Raw genomic sequence first — 15,767 nt, forward strand, 5'->3', positions numbered from 1 at the left:
CACTGCTGCTAGTTGCTTAATTTTTTCATCATGTCATTGGTTCTGTTTGCTAAAACATCTTTCGCGCAATTTTAATGGTTTTCCTTGCGCTCCTAAAATCTCAAACCTGGCATTGTCATAAAATTCTATAATAATGAAGTCTTATAAGAATTGAAGAAAGAATAGCTGCTGCTACTAGTGTCATAGTGTTTCTATCACTTACGAAATTTTCCGAGGTCTAATCTTCCCATCCCTTTTTGTTTACTCTAGTTGGATCTCTAAGAATAGGATCATCTTTATTATATCTCATATAATGAGCTCTCCTTGGTAAGAATGTGATAGCCAGTGTACTTTAGGCCAAGCTTCCTTGCAGGTTTTTCATAATAGGCCTCATCTCCCCATCCAGGCTTCATAAACAGAAGATGTGTCATGGCTGCACCATGAACTCCAATCATGACATCACTTGAATTTAGATCCCAGTAAATCTTTGCTAATTCCGTTGTTGGCTCGGGTCTCAGAACTTGAACTTGAAAACCAATTTTCTCATCCATCTTCACCAAGAAGTTCTCATTCGATATGATAACCAATTTTGAATTCCTCAATTTTGGTGCTTCCACTTCTGCCTTACTTTCTATTGATATGTTCCATGTTGGAGAAACAGAAGCAGAAAGTTTTTCTTGTGCTTCTTCTTCTAGAATTAGACTTCTGATTCGAGGCTTATAACTCGGTCTGGAAGATTCTGAAAATCAATGATGCTCTGATTTTCTTCTACCAATGATGAATTTACACTAAGCTCATCATGAATTTTTAGACCAACAATGGCCTCAGGGAAGCAATGAGTTTTTCATATATCCAACAAAATCTATAGGAGGATAATCTAATAGTTGGAAAGAATGTCTCCATATTTTGTAGCCCACCAATCATGAAAATCAACAATTACAAACACAACCTACTTGTCAAAGTGTTATAAAGTCATGCATGTACAATGGCAAAATTCCATCATTGAATTCCGGTAGACGTACATTACCAGTATAGACTGTAGTTGAAAAAACCATTATCGAAGCATCATGTTTGACATCACATGGATGGTGTGTGCCTGGATCGTACTATCATTCTTTGCAATAAGGTCTAATTCAATAATGGTTGCCATGGTATTTGCTTCCCATTTTCGAGTATATGGTTTGATCTTTTCATGTTGGATTTCGTCCTCATTGTCACCCTATCCATTTTCCTCGATAACAACTGACATATTTTTCATGAAGCTTGGTTTGTCTATGGATATATAGACAAAAATACTAGAGGAAGCAGAGTTTGTTCTTACATCCCCTTTCCATGATACAAGTATCTGATTGGTAACTGCTTCTATAAGAATTTATAGTTCCTGCACCCACAGAGAAATTACAAAGGACTCTGAAATGGTTTGAACTCATCCAACTACTATTTGATACGACTTAGTAAGGTAACAAGTAACAACAAAAACAGCCAAGGAGAGAAACTGATCAGAAGCAAATTATTAACCATTAGAGATTGAAGAATCAAAGAGGTTTACATCCATAACAGGAGCAAGGCCTTCACTGTTTACTTCTGGTGAATATACAGAAATCAAACACCAACAGGTACGTCTTTGTATGTTATTAACAGTTACAGATAATTAAAAGGAATAATAGGAAAAGATGTGGAGAGTTGAGAAACAACTTACGTAATAGAGAGAAAATGGCGTTAGAGAAACAAAGATGAGGGTTAATATGAAGATGCAAGAGAGAACACAGAAGAAGTGAAAAGAGAGAAGCTTGGGCCTTGTTAGTCTCTTGTAATAACAAGATATTATAAAGATTCGGCACACTTCGTCCTCTTCTTGAGGCTGATGTGAACCTTTCATTCCCTGTTGATATCGCACATATATAGTAGTGTACCATTGATGATGCAAAAATAGAGGGCTTGGTTGTGTTTCTTCTAGCTCTGTGCATATGAAAAAACATAATGGCATATAGGAAGGACGCTTTATATATATAGGTAGTTAGCTCTTGTTTCTATTAGGAATTTTTTATTAGGAAACAAACTTGTTAAGTAGTGACAAGGGGGATATAGCTCTTTCTTAGTCTATGAGTTTGTTGGTGGTTAAGCCAGAATGGCAGCCTTAGAGCAACTCTAACAGTTTCCATATAATTTCTGTATAATTTTAAGGAAGAATATAGAGATTTTAGAGATTATTATGAAACAGGGAATCTATTGGAGTTGGAGAAGAAAAAGATGCTAAAGGTTTGACTTTTGCTTCCCTATTATACAGAAATTATAGGAAAACTGTTGGAGTTGCTCCTAAAATTTTAGAGATTGCTTTAAATATAGGGAATTTGGTTTTCTCTTTCCTCACTTTCTCTAAAATAGAGATAGTTATAAGGAATCTGTTGGAGCAAAACAGGCTCATTTTTCTCTACAAAATATGGGGAAGCTGTTGGAGTTGCTCTTAGTCAGCAATCAAATCTATAAATAGCTACCTGTAAAAGTAAAATGGGAATTGGAATTGGTCTACTCATTTCATTTCACAGTCCCTTTATATAGGGAGAGAATTACAACGGAAATATCAATTACAATGATGACAGTAAATGCTGATTGATCTGTAATCGGTGCTGATTGATGGTAATCGCTGATTCCTTAATTCCCTCTCCGTCAGTCACTTTGACGAAGGCACATAATGTGATTTTCCTTTAACACTCTCCCTTATGCCAAGTCAAAGATGAAATGGTGCATGAGTTGTTGCCTCACTAAAAACCTTGCCAAATAACAATAAAAATCATGTGGGACAAAAAATATACATTCGTCGAAGGAAAGAGCACAACGCACCTTTTACATTTGATGATATATGTGTGTTAGACTCCCCCTGACGTCTACACCTCCCCCTGATACTTACATTAATCAAGGGAGCTTGGAAAGTCTTTGCATTCCTATGTTTTTCACATGTTTCTCAAATGTGGCCTTAGACAATGATTTGGTGAACAAATCTGCCACATTCTCCTAAGAACTTACTTGATTCACTTGAATCTTGAGGAGAGCCTGTTGTTGCTGATTGTAGAAAAACTTTGGCGATATGTGTTTTGTATTATCACCCTTGATATATCCTAGCTTCATCTGTTCGATGCAGGCCTTAGATAATGATTTGGTGAACAAATCTGCCACATTCTCGTCAGAACTTACTTGATTCACTTGAATCTTGAGGAGAGCCTGTTGTTGCTGATTGCAGAAAAACTTTGGCGATATGTGTTTTTTATTATCACCCTTGATATATCGTAGCTTCATCTGTTCGATGCGAGCTGCATCATCTTCATAAATGCAAGTAGGCTTTTCAGTGGTAGAACTCAAACCACTAGTCCCTTGAATATGTGTCGTGATAGCTCTTAACCATACACACTCACGAACTGCCTCATGTAGAGCAATAGTCTCTTAGTGGTTTAAGGAGGTAGCCACAAGGGTTTGCTTAGTTGATATCCAAGATATCGTCGTGTTCCCAATGGTAAATACATAACCAGTTTAGGAACGACCTTTATGTGGGTCAGAGAGGTACCCAGCATCAGCAAAACCAACTAAAACATCATTTGGGGTTTCCATGTAGTGAGTGGCGCTTTCGCCATCAACATTTCCTTTAGGGATTGTATTCCATCTGGGGTCCCTCTTGTCTCTTTGTAGGGAAAGAACAGTCTCAAGTCAATGGTTCCTTTTAGGTATCGGAAGATGTTTTTGACACCGTTCCAGTGACGCTGCGTTGGTGCTGAGCTAAATCTAGCTAACAAGTTCATTGAGAAAGCAATGTCTAGTCGAGCACATTGGCCTAAGTACAATAATGAGCCTATTGCACTTAGATAGGGAATTTCAGCTCCCAACACCTCCTCATCATCTTCCTTTGGACGAAATGGATCTTTCTTTGCATCCAAACTTCGACCGATCATGGGAGTGCTAGCAGGATGCGCTTTGTCCATGTTAAATTGCCTGAGCATCTTTTGGACATATGTAGACTGGTGGATTAGTATTCCACAAACTCGGTGTTCTAGTTCAAGGCCTAAACAGAATCGAGTTTTCCCAAGATCCTTCATCTCAAATTCGAATTTCAAGTAGCTCACAATTTCTCTTATTTCATCAAGAGTACCTATTATGTTTGTACTTACATAGGCATTTGCAAGCATAATTAGCTATAATGAGCCACGCTCATGCTACCCCCCAGCGGTACTGACTCCCGCCAAAGGAGTAACCTACGGAAACACAGCCAAGCAGGCTACCGCCTGAGCCCCGGCTTGCCCCCAGATCACCGCTAACGGGCCGCCATGCCCCGCGCCAAAAATAGCATCAAAAGCTCCAGAAGCTGGGAATGAAACATATCAGTCCCACATCGAAAAACATGGAGAAGATCAGCTCTCTTCTCACCTAAAAAAGGTTCTCTCCTCTCTCCTCATTAATTATGCATTTAATATTTACCTACTGTTAGTTTGTCAACATAAATACATTGACTAACTTAGGCATCGGAGAAGAAAAGACCGCCCAGCGCGGTCTCCCTCTAACGCCCTCTGTATTTCATTTGATAGGTAGCGGGAGCTCTGAGAGTATCATAAGTAGCGATCCGCCCATCGGACCAGCTTAACAAAGGTTTAGCTACCGCTAAACTTTAAACATTAACATTGGCGCCGTCTGTGGGAATCCTTGAACAGAAGGCCATCCCACCACAACATCCACCATGACTAACGGTAGCGGGGGAAACGCTGAGGAGCATGCGGATCAATCCGCCAACCCCCATCCCACCAACCCAACGATCAACGTCAATCCAGCAGTTAACGTTAATGGAGCACTATTCAACACACCGGTCAACCCCAGCGGGGAACCCCAAGCTACTTCCCAGATCCCGCCAACCCAAACTACAACGGAGGCTCAGCCGAGCTGCAGCCACCCACCAGTGCACGACCTCGCCGCTATGTATGAGCTGGCACTAACGGACCTTCACATGGCAAATCAAGAGCGCGAGCAGGAGCGCAGAGAAAAGGCCGAGGCCCAAAAGCAAGTGGCCACACTGATGTAAAGATTTGATGAGCTGAAGAAGGCGCTGGAAGCAAACGCCAACCCAACGCAAAGCAAGTAATCGCGGAGCACCAGGCGCAGTCAGCCCAACACCGGCGGGTTGGTACCCGGACCAACCATACAGATGCAGGTACCGCTGAATCCACCAGAGCTACGGGAATGGGACCACCTCCTCCGCCCAGACTAATATTGGAGCAGGAGGCGGAGTCACAACCACACACCAACTGCTTGACAATCAGGGCTAGAACCGAGGGTAATATACCTGTCCCCAGGAGAGAGCAAGTGCAGCGGAACATCCAAACGGGACCCAATGGAGACACAACCGCCCTAATACTGGAGCGGATGCAATAACTAGAGCAAAGGCTAATCTGGGCCGAGGCAGGCGCCCCAGCACCAATACCAAATCCACTCTTTGCATCCAGACCAGGACCATTCACCGCCAGGATCCTGCATGCCATCCGCCTAGCGCACGCAAAGACACCAAAGATGTTACATTACGGCGGCGTGACTGACCCCTTTGTCCATATGGACACCTTCAAAAAAGTCACCAATAACAAGGGGTTCGATGACGCCACCCTCTGCCATTTGTTCAGCGAAACGCTGGATAGTGAGGCAATGAGTTGGTTTTTGAGTGTCCGCTAGGGTCCATCGACTCATTCCATGCACTATCAAATGCTTTCCTCTCTCGGTTCATCCTGTTGGCGGCCGGACACCACAATACAACTCAGCTATTCAGCCACAAGCAGGGGACGGAGGAAACTTTGAAGGCGTTTGTCACCAGATGGCGAGTGGCAACGTCCCAGTGCCGCGATCTTGATAAGACAATGGTGCTGGCAGCTTTCAAGCAGGGACTCCTCAAGGGGCCATTTCTCTATCACCTCAATTACAATCATCCAAACGCCGCTTACGACCATGTCATGAGCGAGGCTGTCATCCATGGACAGGCAGAATTCATCACATATGGAGAAACCCCCCCCCCCCCCCCCACCACCAACACCTGTAAAGTCCACCCAACCCTTCCCCAACCATCAGGAAACCGCTAGCAAAACCTCTGTTGCGCCGCCAACTGATAAGAAGAGAGAGTTGCAACAGGGCAACCACCAGAGAAAGCGGCAGAAGGACCAACATTACAATAGAGGCAGCCGCTCATTCCATAGGGATAACAGTAATAAACAGACGGAGTCATCCCAGCGGTACGCAGTGTTTACAGTCCTCACGGCCTCATACGAGGAAATATACGACCAATGCAAGGACCAGATCCCGCCACCACCCCCAAGAAAATACCCAAGGGTAGGAAAACCTAGAAACACTGGTAAGTGGTGCAAATATCACGAGGACAGCGGCCACAACACCAACAATTGCAACGCCCTCAAAACAGCCATTGAGACCTTATACCGAGACGGAAAGATGGAACAATTCAAGGTGCACCAACCACCACCCGTGATAGCCAATATTGAGCCCTTAGGCCGCATCAACACCATCGACGGTGGTGTTCCAATCACCAACATGTCCCACAGGGCAAAAAAGAGTTATGCACGTGCTAACCACCCCAAGGAGGTGTGCAATATCCGCTATGAGAGGTCCGCTAAACTCCCAAAATCTGGTTGGGAGCCCATTACCTTCTCAAAGGAGGAGGAGCGCGGAGTACATCTGCCCCAGGACTATCCATTCTTGATCGATGCCGTACTCGATAAATGGTCAGTGGGAAGGATCCTTGTCGACAACAGGTCCGCTGTAAATGTCATCTTCAACAGGTGCTACGACACACTTCGGCGAAATAGAAAGCTACTGCAGGATCATGAACCATTGCTTAGCTTCTCCGGTGACGCCACACAGCCATTAGGTTTTGACTACATGCGACTAGTTATCGGTGCCAGTCCATGAACAGCGGAAACCCATACAGAGTTCATCATTGTGGACTGCTTCAGTTCATATAATGCCATCATTGGTCAACCGGCACTTAACAAACTCAAGTGCATTATCGCCGGATACTTGCTCCTCATGAAGTTCCCTACTCCCAATGGAACAGGCTGTGTGAAAGGAAGTCAACAACTGGCACGAGAGTGCTATTCCACAATAGTGGCATGATCGGCGCACCGCCACGAAATCCTAACAGTGGGAAATCATGCAGCGGCACCAAATATCTTTGAGGACCCCAGGGATGGCGAGAAGAAATATGTCAAAAAGGAGCCTGTCAACCCAGAAACATCCTTAAGGATTATCAGCATCTCCGACGAGCACCCGTACGGACAGTCCGCATCGGCGCTCAGCTAGACCCAGAGGTAGCGGCCGAGCTCACCCAGTTTCTACGGGACAACGCCGCCGTCTTTGTATGGTCCTACGCTAACATGCCAGGCATCTCCCCCGAGATCATCACACACAAATTAAGTATCAAGCCATCTGCCTACCCTGTCAAGCAGCGGCGAAGGGCCTTTGATGAGGAGAGATACCCTGCAATAGGGGAAGAGGTTGCCAAGCTCCAGAACATTGGATTCACCCGCCAAGTAAATTACCCTCAATGGATGTCCAACCTGGTCATGGTAAAAAAACCCAGCAGAAAGTGGCGAATGTGTGTCGACTTCAAGGGCCTCAACAAGGCATGCCCCAAGGACAGTTTCCCTCTACCTCGCATAGATCAACTGGTCGATGCAACCGCTGGGCACGAGCTACTCAGCATGATGGATGCCTTCTCTGGCTATAATCAGATCAAGATGCACCCTGACGACCAAGAGTGCACCTCCTTCACCACCGACAAGGGCCTATACTGCTACAATGTCATGCCTTTCTGTTTGAAGAACGCCGGCGCAACTTACTAGCGGCTGATGAATGCTATGTTCGCTGAACATCTGGGCAGAATCATCGAGGTCTATGTAGACGATATGTTGGTAAAGAGCATAGAGGCCAGCGGACACATGTCTACAGATGTCTCCCATTTTTCAAATTCCTGAAGACAACCCACAAAAAGGTCATCGATTGGAACCCAAACTGTAAGGCAGCATTCTAGAGCTTGAAGGAGTACTTGGCAGCAGTTTCGCTCCTCTCTATTCATGTACAGGGGGAGACATTGTATATATACCTAGCGGTATCACAGTCAGTAGTAAGCTGCACCATTGTCAGGCGGGACGGCCAGGATGAGCTCCCCGTATTCTACGCCGGCAGAGGCATGAACGGGGCTGAAATAAGATATCCCCCCTGGAGCAGCTCGCTCTAGCACTCATTATCGCCGCTAGACGCCTCTGCCAATACTTTCAGGCCCACACAATCCATGTCTTAACAAATCAACCGCTGAGGCAGGTAATGCAGAACCCTGAACACTCGGGGCGCCTCAACAAGTGGGTCATCGAGCTCAGCGAGTTCGACATTGATTATAAACCAAGAACCCCCATGAAAGGCCAGGCGGTGGTAGACTTCATTGCTGAGCTCACCGAGCGACAGGTTGAACCCAACACGGAAATGGTAACCGCTGAGGAGCTAGCCCCCCAGCAGTCAGACTGGAACCTACACGTGGACGACTCCATTTACGCCAAGGCCAGGGTTGCCGGAGTCATCTTGATAGGGCTAGGGGGACTACACGTGGAATACACATTAAAATTCAACTTCAAAGCCTCAAATAACATGGCAGAGTATGAGCGCTCATCGCCGGCCTACTCCTCGCCATCGACTCAGGGGCTGACAGTGTCAACATATTCAGCGACTCCCAATTAGTCGTCAACCAGGTCAACGACAGTTTCCAGGCCAAGGACCAACAATTGGCGGCATACTTAGGTTACGTCAAGACACTCCTCAAAAAATTCAAATTCCACACCATCACGTAGATCCCCAGGGAAAAAAATGCCAAGGCTGATTCACTGGCGAGACTAGCAACCGCTCAGCCACACCAAAGTCCAGCAGACACAAAGGTGGAATGTCTTGACAAGCCAAGCATCACAAAAACCCTAGCGGAGATCTTCAACATTGAGGTCAATCCCAGTTGGATGGATGAGATTATCGAGTATAACCGTAATTGGACATTGCCAGAGGACAAGGTCGAAGCACGACAGCTCAAGCGGAGAGCAACCCGCTACAACATCCAAAATGGCAAGCTTTACAGCCAGAGGTTCACCCACCCCAACCTCCGATGTCTAACCCCAGAGGAGGGAAAAGTCATCCTGGCAATGATACACGGCGGGGAATGTGGAAACCACTCGGGCACCAGATCCTTGGCCAATCGCACAATGCGATAAGGCTATTTCTAGCCTACGCTCGGCTACGACGCTAGGAGGGTATCAAGATCTTACCACAAATGTCAACAATACACTGATCTCCCACATGCCCCGGCAGAACCACTGTCGATCATCATTGGTCCATGGATTCACTCCACGTGGGGCCTGGACTTGATGGGAAAATTCCAAACCGCCAAAGGCCAGTTCAAGTACATCATTGTCGCCATCGACTACAACAACAAGTGGATAGAGTCAGAGCCACTGACGGCAATAACTACCGCTAAGGTAACTCACTTCCTCTGGAAGAACATTTATTGCCGCTATGGTGTCCCCCACACAATCATCACAGACAACGGCAAACAATTCAACAATAAGGAACTCATATCTTTCACCGCTAACCTGGGCACCAAGATGAGTTTTGCATCTGTCGCTCACCCCCAAACCAACGGCCAGGTCGAAGCAGCAAACAAGATAATCAAGAAGTTGCTAAAAAAGAAGCTCGACGATGCCAAGGGTTTATGGGCGGAGAAGCTGCCGGAAGTTCTCTGGGCATCAGGACTACCCCAACCGCCACTAGGGAAACATCATTTTGTATGATGTTCAGAACTGAGGTCATCCTACCTATTGAGGTATCCCAGCCTACCGCTAGGGTCGAAGCCTACTGCCCCGAGACCAACGGCGAAGGCGTCAATCTCGACAGGGACCTCCTAGAAGAGAAACGACACAAGGCCCATCTGCACAATTTGCAAAACAAGCAACGGGTCTCACTTTTTTATAACGCCAGAGTCAAAACCCGGAACCTCCAAATGGGGGACTGGGTAATGAAGGAAGTTATTCCGCCACCAACGACACTCCACCCAACTTGGGAAGGTCCATACAAAATTGTGGAAGTCGTTAGCCCTGGCACCTTCAACTTAATGGACAAGGATGGCGTCACAACTACCCACCCATGGAATACCGAACACCTTCGGTGTTACTACAAATAGTCAGGCCACTACCCTAGAGCATCTTGGCTTAGCTAAATTTTTGACTCAATATTTAGCTAAGGGAAGCTACCTAACGGGTACAACCCCGCTTGTTGTAAACACTGACATATCAGTTATCAATGAAACGAGGAATTATTCAAACCATTGTCGCCAAGTTCAAGCACAAGAATTAAAGGGCAACGCCAACAAAGTTCGGCGGACTACGTCCGCTACATCGTGTACTTGGAACAATTTTAATCCCTTTAATGTTTCATTGAATCACAAAAAAGCATTCAAAACTCTAGCGGTAAAAGCAACATTCAAACAACAAATAATCAAAAGGCATACGAAACTGAAAATTCTCACACTTCCATCCATGAAGGGTCGGGACTACCCGCCCAAAAATAGTCAATTACAAAAAAAAAAAAAAAAAAAAAAGAGCAAAAGTACATATGCAGGCCTCGGCTGCATTACAATATAAAGGTATCGAGGGCAGAGTCTTCAACAATCTTCAGTACCGCCCTGCTCATCCCTCAACCAGCAGTTGCTCTTCACCCTCGGCCGGCGGTTGCCGCGGTCCCGTACGACTTGTTTGGTCGGAGCCATGCTCAGTCGGGCTGGGGGTCATAATGGTCATGTCTGGCCGGGTACGATCCGCCACAACATTGGCCCTGGAGACCTCGGACTAGGTAGGCACCGGAGTCCACTGGGAGGCCTCCGCCTGGTCATCATCACTCTCCCCACTGCCAGAGCGCAAGCCGAGCTAAACTGCCAAGGACCCGCCCCCTGGGGCTGACGGCTTGCTAGGCGTGCTGGCGGACCCGGACGCCTTCGCCCAATCAATGGCGTCCTTTTTATTCAAAAGCTCCACGTTGGCAACAGCACCAGCCTTCGCCGCATCCATCAAAGCTTGCTTGTACGCCGCAGACTGCTTAAAGACATCCACAGCTACGGCCTCAGCAATGCTCCTCTCCGCCTCCAGTTGGGCAGCCACACCTTCTAATCTTTTTACCTCGGCGGATTTGGCGGTAGAGTCTTTCTGAAGAATGTCAATCCTTTTAACCTTGGCTGCCATCTGCTCTTTCAGCTGAACTATGTCCTACTGAAGCCGGTTGATGTGATCATTCCGCTCAAGGTTTTGCTCGATGGCAATTTTCAGCTTACCGTGAACATCCGAGGCATCGTCTTGGTCAGCTGCCGCTCCTTATCTGCCAGTCTGGCCTGAGAATCGACCAGTTCCCCCCGCAGGACATCGAGCTCCTCTCGCAACTGCTGCTTGACCTCAGGCTGCCTTGAGGCCGATAGGAAGAATTCATGCAACCATACGGACAAGTGGCCAAAGGCTTAGCTAAACGGCGACTGCTGCAGCACCGTTGGACGGACGGTCCCATCCAATCCTCCGAATCCCAGCCTCTCGCAGAGGTGTAACAAAAAATCCCTCTCCGGTTCAGCAAGAAATTAGGCGTCCGCTGTTAAAGAGTCCAGGTCACTCTTCTGCACCTCCCCGCTGGCGGACGAGGTCAGCTTGGGCCGAACCTGTCTGGCCTTCTTCTGCTGATGGGCACCGATAGTCTCTGCGTCATCTCCTTCCTCTTCATCCGAGTCATTTTGGAGACGCTTCCTCTGTAGCACCGCCTGTGTGGATCCAGCAGCGGCAAGCCTCGACCTCTTTTGTGGCCCCAACCCCGCAATGGTGACTGCTTCAGCCAGCGACACCACTTTCTCCTTCTGCGGCACATGCCAGCTAGCGGGCATTCTCTTTCTTGGCTGCACGGTTCCAGCCGGGGCCTTGTTCCAGCCGGCAGCCCCACGGTCCACTTCAATTCTCGCCTGAACGACGGGCGAACTGTCTGCACCAAGGTGAGAGTGGTGCGGCATCGATAGCACCACAGGAACCTCAGACTGACATAGCCGAGTGTCTCGGGATCAACAAAGGTCTTCTGGGCGCCAGCCCAGAGGCGTACATGCTCTCCAAGAAGTTGTTGATCTCGGCACGATCCATGGCTTTCTCAAACGCCTCGCGGTTCACTCTGTTGCCCAGCGGAGAATCTATACAAAAGAAACAATTAGCCTGACAAAACAACGAACGAAAACACACACCCGAGAATGGTACTTACCAAGGGCTCGTGTCAGCTGTTGATAGACCAACAACTCCCACCAGTGAGTCGGCGAAGATCTAGCAGGTTGCGGTTCTGCCAACAGCCTCGAATTCTCGCCACGCGGCACTCTTCGTCACGCATCAAGTTATAGCGTAGACCCACTGCACACAAAAAAGCGAGTCACTACAGCAGGAATTATTGTACAACCAAAACCAACCCTGAGCAGCGGAAGCCAGCGACAACCTCGAATAGGTTGGAATTCCGACTTAATCCTGAATGTCGGCTCCCCCTCATTCGACCCCGCTTGATACTCTCATCCGGCGGTGGAAAAGCAGAAGGTCCCCCACCAAGGTGACATGGAATCCTTCAAATTCTCGACTAGTTTGGGCGCCCCCTGACGACGACTCAGGTTCACCTGCCCACTGCAACCTTGGCGCCGCACGTATATTAATTCATAGAAGTGTAACACCTCCGTCACGGTTGGACCCTCACAGCCAGACAACCGCCATAGCGAGTTGAGCGCCATCAACAACCGTCACATGTTAGGGCAAATCTGCCCAAAGGTGAGGCCAAATTCGCAAACCAAAATCTGAAGATTTGGCAGTAGCGGGAATGTCACTCCCTGGAGGAAGATCGCCTCGTGCACGGCTGCATGACCGGCTGGCAAGATCGACGCTCTCTCATCCTTCAGCGGCGGTTGCAGCTTCACAATGCCTGGCAGGCGGAACACCCGCTTCACACTGTTGACGGCGGCAACCGTCATTGGCCCTCCCTCCTCGTCAACCGTTGTGCAGTCGCAGAGAACCCAGGCTGACTCAACCTTTTCCCCGCCAGCCTCTCTGACCCCATCAGCGGAGCCGCTAGCGGCGCTATTGCTCGCCAGCTAATCCTCCTGCCTTTTGCAAGTAGCGGCATCCTCTCCTGCCCTAGAACTCTCAGGACGACCAGTACGACCCATGGCAACTTCCCAGGGTATGGTCTGTAGCGGTGCAATGTCTAGTTGTTCGGACCGGGAGGTTCCTGCAGGGGCAGACGGACGCAATGAGTCAATAAACACCCTATCCTCCACGTTGAGCGACTCGTCAAACCCGGAACCCTCACCGCTCAAGATCTCTACGACGCTAGCCATCCCAAAACCCTAAAACTCAAACTAGTCAGTTTCACAGGATCTAGGCTATCCCTTTATCAGTTGCATCCAGGAGCATCAAGAACAATTGCCCAGAAAATACCAAAACAAAAACAAAATGCACCCATATACTCGACCCAAATTCGACCATCCAGCAAATCCCTAAACCCCAACTCTCTATCCAACACCAAAACCCATCCCCAAAACTCGCTTTACATCCTCAGAGCACACCGGGGAGGAATAGATAGCACCCCAAATCCAAAAACCCAGAAACTGACAAAAGCAAACACTTCTATCCAATAAAACAGGGATGGGATTCAGAGTACCAACCTCAAAGGTGAAGACTTTGGTGCGACCGAAGGTGCTTCTCTTCACTGCATGAGATCTTCCTGCTTCAAAGATCGATAACTTCATGGAATCGTAGCAATCTTCTTCTCGGAACGCAGAGAAAAGCTTGAAGACGACGACACTAGATAAAAAGTACGAAGTGTCAAACCTCCAGGTTTCCCTCTCTTTTATGTCAACATCAAACTAATCTAGGCCATCTGTTGAAAAACAACATCGCACCACAACCGTACACGTGCCCCACAAACGCACTTACTCTCCGGATTAACCGAGGCGTTGCCTGGGTTTCAAAATTAGTAACTACTCGCATTAATGGCGAAGGGACGGGCGTGCTGAAAAGACGTTATCACACACACTAACCCAATCTGTGACGGCCACATGTCGGTCATTGTCAAACGAAGCGTCTACCCGAAGTAACCACTGACGAGGAAGACTACGAATCGACGGAGTCTCCGCTACGCGCAACACCACTAGCGGAACTTCTCTCTTTCCCTTGCAAGCGAGATAGTCTCCGCCAGCGCTACTTCTCTCTTTCCATCTTGCAAGCGAGATGGTCTCCGCTAAGCGCAACACAGCTAGCGAAACTTCTCTCTTTCCCTTGCAAGCGAGATAGTCTCCACTAAGCGCAACTCTGTTAGCGGAACTTCTTTCTTTCCATATTGCAAGCGAGATAGTCTCCGCTAAGCGCAACTCCGCTAGCGAAACTTCTCTCTCTCCATCTTGCAAGGGAGATAGTCTCCGCTAAGCGCAACACCGCTAGCGGAACTTCTCTCTTTCCCTTGCAAGCGAGATAGTCTCCGCTAAGCGCAACTCCGCTAGCAGAACTTCTCTCTTTCCATCTTGCAAGCGAGATAGTCTCCACTAGCGAAACTTCTCTCTTTCCATCTTGCAAGCGAGATAGTCTCAGCTACCGCAACTCCACTAGCAGAACTTCTCTCTTTCCATCTTCCAGGCGAGCTAGTCTCCGCTAAGCGCAATGCCGCTAGCGAGACTTCTCCCTCGGCACCTTGGAAGAAAGATCGCTGACAGCAACGCCATTCGCCGGGCTACCGCCAGGCAGGTCCTCTCAATATTGCCGGCCACTTACAGTCAGCGAAGGGACTACCGCCAAAGGCGATTCCCGAGGCAACGCCTCACTTTAACAACGACCGCAACTCGGCCTTGCAGTCAAAACAGGGTCCTCTTGGACAGGTAGGGGGACATGTCAACACAGTCTTCGACGGCCCTGATCAGGCATGTTGACCCCCACCACTTGGGTATCAAAGAGTGGGTTAGCTACCCAACACCCTCTGCTCAGCGCAGCTCCCCTCAACAAACAATACACAAGCCAAACAGAGGCCTATCTTAGCAGGGGAGTGGGGGACTCCCTTGGGGGCCTAGCAGGGGCCCACCCGAAAGGGTATAAAGCATTTGTTTAGTAAGTCCATGGTTGACAACACACTGACGCTAATTATGCTTAGGCAAGACTGGCGGAAGCAACGCTTTGAAGCGCTAGGCAACTCCCCAACCAAGATTGTCCTCCTTGACTGGGGACTTGGGGGACTTGTACTTACATAGGCATTTGCAAGCATAATTAGCTATAATGAGCCACACTCATGCTACCCCCCAGCGGTACCGACTCCCGCCAAAGGAGTGTCGACCTACGGGAACACAGCTAAGCAGGCTACCGCCTAAGCCCCGGCTTGCCCCCAGATCACCTCTGATGCGCCACCACATGCTGCACCAAAATAGTATCAGAAGCTCCAGAAGCTGGGACTGAAACATATCAGTCCCACATCGAAAAACATGGAGAAGATCAGCTCTCTCCTCACCTATAAAAGGTTCTCTCCTCTCTCCTCATTAATTACGCATTTAATACTTACCTACTGTTACTTTGTCAACATAAATACATTGACTAACTTAGGCATCGGAGAAGAGAAGACCGCCCAGCGCGGTCTCCTTCTGACACCCTCTGTATTTCATTTGACATGTAGCGGGAGCTCTGAGAGTATCA

General features: G+C 47.9%; 1 pseudogene; it reads right to left on the reverse strand.

Moving 5' to 3' along the window:
* Positions 1-217: 217 nt before the first annotated feature.
* On the reverse strand, positions 218-10,810 carry LOC112194407 (annotated as a pseudogene).
* Positions 10,811-15,767: the final 4,957 nt, after the last annotated feature.

Source organism: Rosa chinensis, chromosome 3, assembly GCF_002994745.2.
Source record: "Rosa chinensis cultivar Old Blush chromosome 3, RchiOBHm-V2, whole genome shotgun sequence".
In the NCBI taxonomy this organism is placed as follows: domain Eukaryota; kingdom Viridiplantae; phylum Streptophyta; class Magnoliopsida; order Rosales; family Rosaceae; genus Rosa; species Rosa chinensis.